At 45.4% G+C, this 6098-nt stretch overlaps 1 long non-coding RNA gene across 1 annotated transcript; it reads left to right on the plus strand.

Annotated features, from left to right (window-relative positions):
• Nucleotides 1-1189: 1189 nt before the first annotated feature.
• Nucleotides 1190-3102, plus strand: LOC134438781 (uncharacterized). Its single transcript, XR_010032654.1, has 3 exons — nt 1190-1676; nt 2408-2470; nt 3030-3102. It is a non-coding gene; the product is annotated as an uncharacterized LOC134438781 (long non-coding RNA).
• The last annotated feature ends 2996 nt before the right edge of the window (nt 3103-6098 follow it).

Raw genomic sequence — 6098 nt, forward strand, 5'->3', positions numbered from 1 at the left:
ACTTGGTGTAGGCTATGCACAGTAGCGCGGAAAGTGTCTGTATTGCAGGTGATGTAGTGACGTAGGCCTATCTCTCTCTGTGTGGGTGTGTGAATGTTTAAATGCAGTGTATTTAATTCTTTTATTTTGTGTTTTATATGTTTAAAGGTTTCTGGTCTGCTGTTCTACAATTACTCCATCTGTTACCACTACTTCAAGACAACTACCTGTACTTCAAAACATCAACGTCAGTGACCTCAATAAAAAAGACAAGACGAGTGGAATACTATGTCTGTGTACAGTCCTCTTTCAAGTGTGGAAACCCAGTGCTGACATAGACTTGACAGTGAGAAACTTCTACAGTGAATAACCGCCAGAGTGGAAAACCAATGCACTATTGGAAACTGCCGAGTGCCAATGCATCACCGCTGCACCAGTGAGCCGCAGTGGACCACCATCTAAAGAGTGCATCACGCTGTTGACCTGTGTACAGCCTTCTGCTGCCAGTGACCAAGACTCAAAGACTCTACTCACACCACAACCCAACAGAGAGAAGACACTTCACCTGGGGGCCTGGAGGATAAAGCTTGAAGAAAAGAAGAAGAAAAAAAAACAAGCTCGAAGGAAAAAAAGGACAAAAAAGCTTCCACCTCCCAGAAAAAAGGGTTCAGATGAAGGTTCTGCCTCCCCCTTCATATCCTCTCTTGACATTTAGGATCCTTTTAGCTGCTCTCCATGTCTAGAAACTGTCCTGATCAGCTGCCTTGGACTGCTGAAGTGCCTTTCGTCCAATAGATCTTGGACTGCTGCTACTGTGGGTGGAGGAGTTCTGGACTTGGACTGTGCGTTGTCCCGGACTGCAATTGGGTGTTGTGCCTTCAGTCGACTTTGAGTATGAGTACTGCATTGAACGTTTTCCTCTGCATTAGCGACACTGTCTCTTGCTTGTAACGCAGGGTCTTGTACTGGCTTTGTTGACCACTGAAGGAACTGTGCACTGTTGTGCTTTCAGTTAGGTCTTCGGGACTGGCCTGATGATGTCTGCAATGTTCAGAGAGAACCTGGATCACCAATCTCAGTAGAGTAGAGTAGAGTAGAGCAGAGTAGAGTATATTAGAGTAGAGTTGTAGAGGCTTGGCTTAGGTTAGTGGTTCTGGTGTTACAGGTGCTTTGGGTGGCGGAGGCATTGTCATGCGCAGGGCCCGTCCTGATGCCTGGCTGGAGGTTGCTCCACGGTTCCTTCGGCTACCTTGAGGTGGGTGGCCAACCGGGTCAGTGGAATGCCTTGCTGCGCAGGTGGGAGGTGGTCTCGCTGTGTGGAGAAGGGCGTTCACTGCAGTGCTTGTCCGGACTCAGCTGGGGGCAAGGCACCCGGTTGCAGTCTGGGGTGGCGTGTGGGCCAGCTCCGGGGCTCCACTGCCAACAGTGGCAGTGGTCCAAGAACCGTTGGGCGAAGGGTGCTTCGGCCGTCTGGGAAGGCTGTTTGGGGCAGTTGCATGGACATGGAAACCGGCTGAGGGATTCCTGAGTGTCGGGAGGGGAATGGGGGCAGTGCCACGCCGGGCCTCCAGGGGAGATGGGACTACCAGGACCTCCCAGACCCACAGACAGGGTTTGCTGCCGCAGCGTGTGCGTGTACACCGGATCTCAGAAGGGAGGTGGGACTGCCATGATCTCCTGGATGCACAGAAGAGAGGGTGGGTACACAACATGCAGTAAGACCCTGTTGTTTACACGTATATTGATATTTTTGGAACGCATTTGTCTCTTTTTTGCACATGAACAGAGCTTCAATTCCCTAAAATAGTTTTTTAGAGTTTTAGTGGAGATTTCTAAGGTACACCTGTCAGTAGGGTGTGTTTCATTTGATCGGCATACTGTACTGTTAATATATGTAAGAAGATAAAATAAATATTTGCTTTTAAAAATATCTGCATATGTACGTGTAATCAAGACCTGAAACGTGAAAAACACACACACACACACTTAAAACCAGCCCAAATGCTGGACAAATGCATACACTCAAAATAATAAATAAAGTTTGCAACATTACATTACATTACATTGCATTTGGCAGACGCTTTATAACCAAAGCGACTTTCAAAAAGAGGACCAGGGCTTTCATCGATGTTTTATTATTTTGATGGCCCTTAATCAGACCCAATATGAAATTAAGCCTTGGTGCTGTGGCATTATTGGATTGTATTTATTTCAGTACTGTACAACATCTTCCTGTGGAAATCTGACTTGTCACTGATGGAACAAACTAATTTGCCATCTATTTTTTCTAATACCATTCTAGTACCTGTACCTCTTGATGCCATTTAGTGTTTCATGCCATCGTCAGTCCTTCTTGTGTGATTCCATCTGCAGCACACTGTTCATTGTGTGTGTGTCTGTGTCTGTCTGTCTGTCTCTGTGACTTCAGGGCTTCGTCAGGAGTGTAGGCGACACTGGACCACTGGAACCAGGCGAATGACCAGGCCCTGCAGTTAGTATACACGCACACATTTGTACACACACACACACACACACACACACACACACACACACACACTGAGTAATGTGTGACAAGCAGGGACTGATGAGTTGCACTGTACACACGTACAGTATATACACACCCACACACAGCTTTTAATGCTCCAGAGAAATGTATAATCCATTCATAAATCATGTCCTTGATAAAGTTTCTGTATTTTCTGTATTTTTCCCTTTGCTGTATATTTTCACTATGTTTATTTAACTTGTAATGCAACAAGCGTAGGATATTGTTATACCTGTCTATAATATTGTGTCAGCAGGGTGCAAGAGCCTTAGCTGCATCACAGAATGCACAAAAATATTTAATAGAAGTGGACTTTTTTTAAAACTTAAAACATGTATTAATAATGCTCATGTGTGTGGTTGGGGGGGGGGGGTGATCTGGAATAGACAGAGTTAGAGATAGACCGATGTTAGCAATATTTTAGAGTCTCTTGGTGAAGAGATTTTCTTTCTAACTAACTTTGGAGATTTTTCTGTTGTCCAATTAATCCCCATCTCGCCCCCAGGCTGATCAAGGGCCTAAAGGCGCACAGGGAGCCAAAGGGGTCAAAGGAGAAGAGGGACCCACAGGACAACGGGTAGGGATGGCCATTTTGTTTGTGTCAATTGGCACGTTCGTGATGGTGTATGGCGCATTCTGCGCGAATCTGTGCAGCTCACAAAATAAGAAATTTTGAATACATTGGCCCTTATTTATCAAACTTGCGTAGAAACCATCGCAGAAATGAGCGCAGATCTCGTCGTACGACGAAGCTCACGTGAGATTTACTAAACATGTGTACCTCTCCAATCCCATCGTAAGAGCGAGCGGCTGTTGATAAATCCAGCATCTGAAAACCATCGTAATTAGAATAATCACGCCTTCTCTACAACGGCGGGAAGGAGACCGCACCCCTGAGACATGGAGAGACGCAAACCGGCTAAAACATCTACGTTTGTGGTTGATTGACAGCTTGAAATGAGGCTTTACGCGAGGTAGACAACAAAATAACATGTGTAAATAGGCCTAATCAACAGCTGTAGTCAACAGTGTTTCGGTTCTCAATATGGAAGGGGTAGGCCAAGAGATTGATTTCCAAATAGTTACAATGAAATGTTTGATTGACTACAGTAGGCTACACATAATGAAGATATTTGTATATGTATATTATTATATTGTATTTTTTTCAAAAAAAAAAAAAATATGACCATAAACCTTTTTGTAAACGAGGTCAAGAAAAAGGTCCTACGTGAAACTGGCCAACAAACAGTGCCCAAACCATTTGTTGGGGAAGGAGAGTTTTACATGTCCAGTGCGCTGTCCCTCTCGCGCTCATTTACGCCCTGCTTCTCTCCTGCAATCCAGTTGTTTGGAGTGGAGTGGATATCCCTTTTGCCACTTAAATAGACGACTATAAAGTGTTATCGGACACACGCGTCAGGTGTGTATTCGGATAGTCGTGCGAAACGGCGAAACTCTACCGGGAAATTTTGTAGGCTATGTATTGATTGATGTGCGCCTGAACTCCCAGCTGTTAAAAAGAACGTCGGCCCCCTTTGATCCCATGACTGAAGGCACATTCCAATATGCGGCTGTATATTGCACAATTATTCACACATCACGTCAAATCACAAATTAGATGTCTCTTGCAGTTCTTCTTGGCCTACGCCAAATTAACGCAGTGCTCCCAGGAAGGGTGCACCAATTCAAACAGGTAGAAGTTGGCTCATAGCCAAAATAGACAATGTAAAAACATTTTGTAATTATGTAGGCCACATATTTATGATAATGAACAACTGCTGCTCAAGTTGGTGATCATAGTCATCCCAAGTCCAACTTGAAAACAGTGTACACCGTCTGAGAGCGTAAGCGCAGGAAAGATGAAATCCTACGACTGATGAGATTTGATAAATGCCAACTGGTCGTAGAAAAAGAACGTATGCATGACGTGCGCATGATTCTCGCCGTACGCTGCTTTGATAAATGAGGGCCAATACATTGTGATTACGCAGTGCACATGTGAATTGCACAGATTTGTGTAGCATGCACCATCACAAATGGGCCCAGTGTGTGCGCTCCAATATGCGACCTTGCGTCCTCCACTTGTGCTTGTGTTCTCGTCCCGCCTCCTGACCCCTCCTCTGTGGAGAAAAGAATAAAGTTTCCCCGCTGTCAGCCTAGCCAAAAAAATGTTTGGGGGACTATTCTTCATTCACCATCCACTTTGCAAATGAGAAGATGACTTTACAATTGAGCTTTTGCGAGATATTGAAATATAGTACTGTTGTCAGTGATGTCATCATGACATTACTTCCTGGTACGAGGTCACAAGCACAAATGGAGGACGCAAGGTCGCATATTGGAACGCGTCCCGTGAACTGGAGGCAGCCATTTTGTTTGTCAGTGAAGTATGAGCAAGAAGAGTATGGACCAACTCAAGGCAATAGGACTAAGAACAATTGGTGATGAGGTGATGTGTGTGTGCGTGCTTAAAGGGTATCCAAGGAGGGCCAGAGAAGAGGGGAAACTGTGGATTTCCAGGCGCTCGAGGACCCAGTGGACAAAAGGTGAGCTAGAATAACCACTCGACCCCCATACATACAATACAATGTAATGAGGACTCAATTTGGGACCCTTCTCTCCATGGCTGACCCCCTGTTGACTTCCCTGAGAAAATCAGCAATTTCAACACAGAACCAATGTCTCAATCTACGCACTTGTCAGGGCACTGACAGTAGGGTGACCACCTGCTAATAAGTCCAAGGGGGGACAAGGGGTTTGCTTCTGAGGGACAATGTGGGACAGATCCTGGCGTTAGGGTGGCCATCGGTCCGTTTTTACGACCTGTTTACGACGTTCGTGTCTCCCTCTCTTTGTCTTTCCTCTCCTCCTCGCCTTGTGCTTATGGCCTCGATATACGTGGCAACGTCATTGACACAAACTAGATTGACAGACGGTCGTGTTTCCGATATCTGGGGCCGCCATGTTACTCCAGATATTACTTCAGACTGCGCACAACAAATGAACTACTGGCAACGCATATTGCATGCAAGTTTGTCCGCTAAATGCATTTACAACGAGGGCTCTCGTAACTTTTCAACCAGGGCAAATAAAGCGTCTTTCTGCACGGGCGCTCTCTGTATTTTGAGCTCGTGCTGTTGCTATGGTTATCTAAGCGTCTGCGGGGGAGGATGCTGACAGAAGCATCCGCATCTCGTCTTAAAACACCGCTGATAAACACACTCCTGACCTTTACTTTCAGCAAAGTACATCAAATAGGCTACTATACACATCATGCATGCATGAAAAAAAGATGAAAGAAATACAGACTACAACGGAGGGATTGCCTATATCGATACTCTACCGTCTCTGATACAACGTTAAATTAGTGGTTCTGATGACTCCTTTATCGGAGTGGAGAGGTAGGTGTAATGAAATGCGAAAATCCTTCCCAAAACATCTTGTTTTACAACTAAAACTGTTATTGGCGGTTGAGTTAGTCGAGGTAAGATGGCAGCGCAGATTCTTGATTTCAGCCTGCTGTTTGGAATGACACAAGTCGGGGAGTGACACGAAGGCGGGGAGTCAGCCAGTT

This window comes from Engraulis encrasicolus, chromosome 22 (genome assembly GCF_034702125.1).
Source record: "Engraulis encrasicolus isolate BLACKSEA-1 chromosome 22, IST_EnEncr_1.0, whole genome shotgun sequence".
In the NCBI taxonomy this organism is placed as follows: domain Eukaryota; kingdom Metazoa; phylum Chordata; class Actinopteri; order Clupeiformes; family Engraulidae; genus Engraulis; species Engraulis encrasicolus.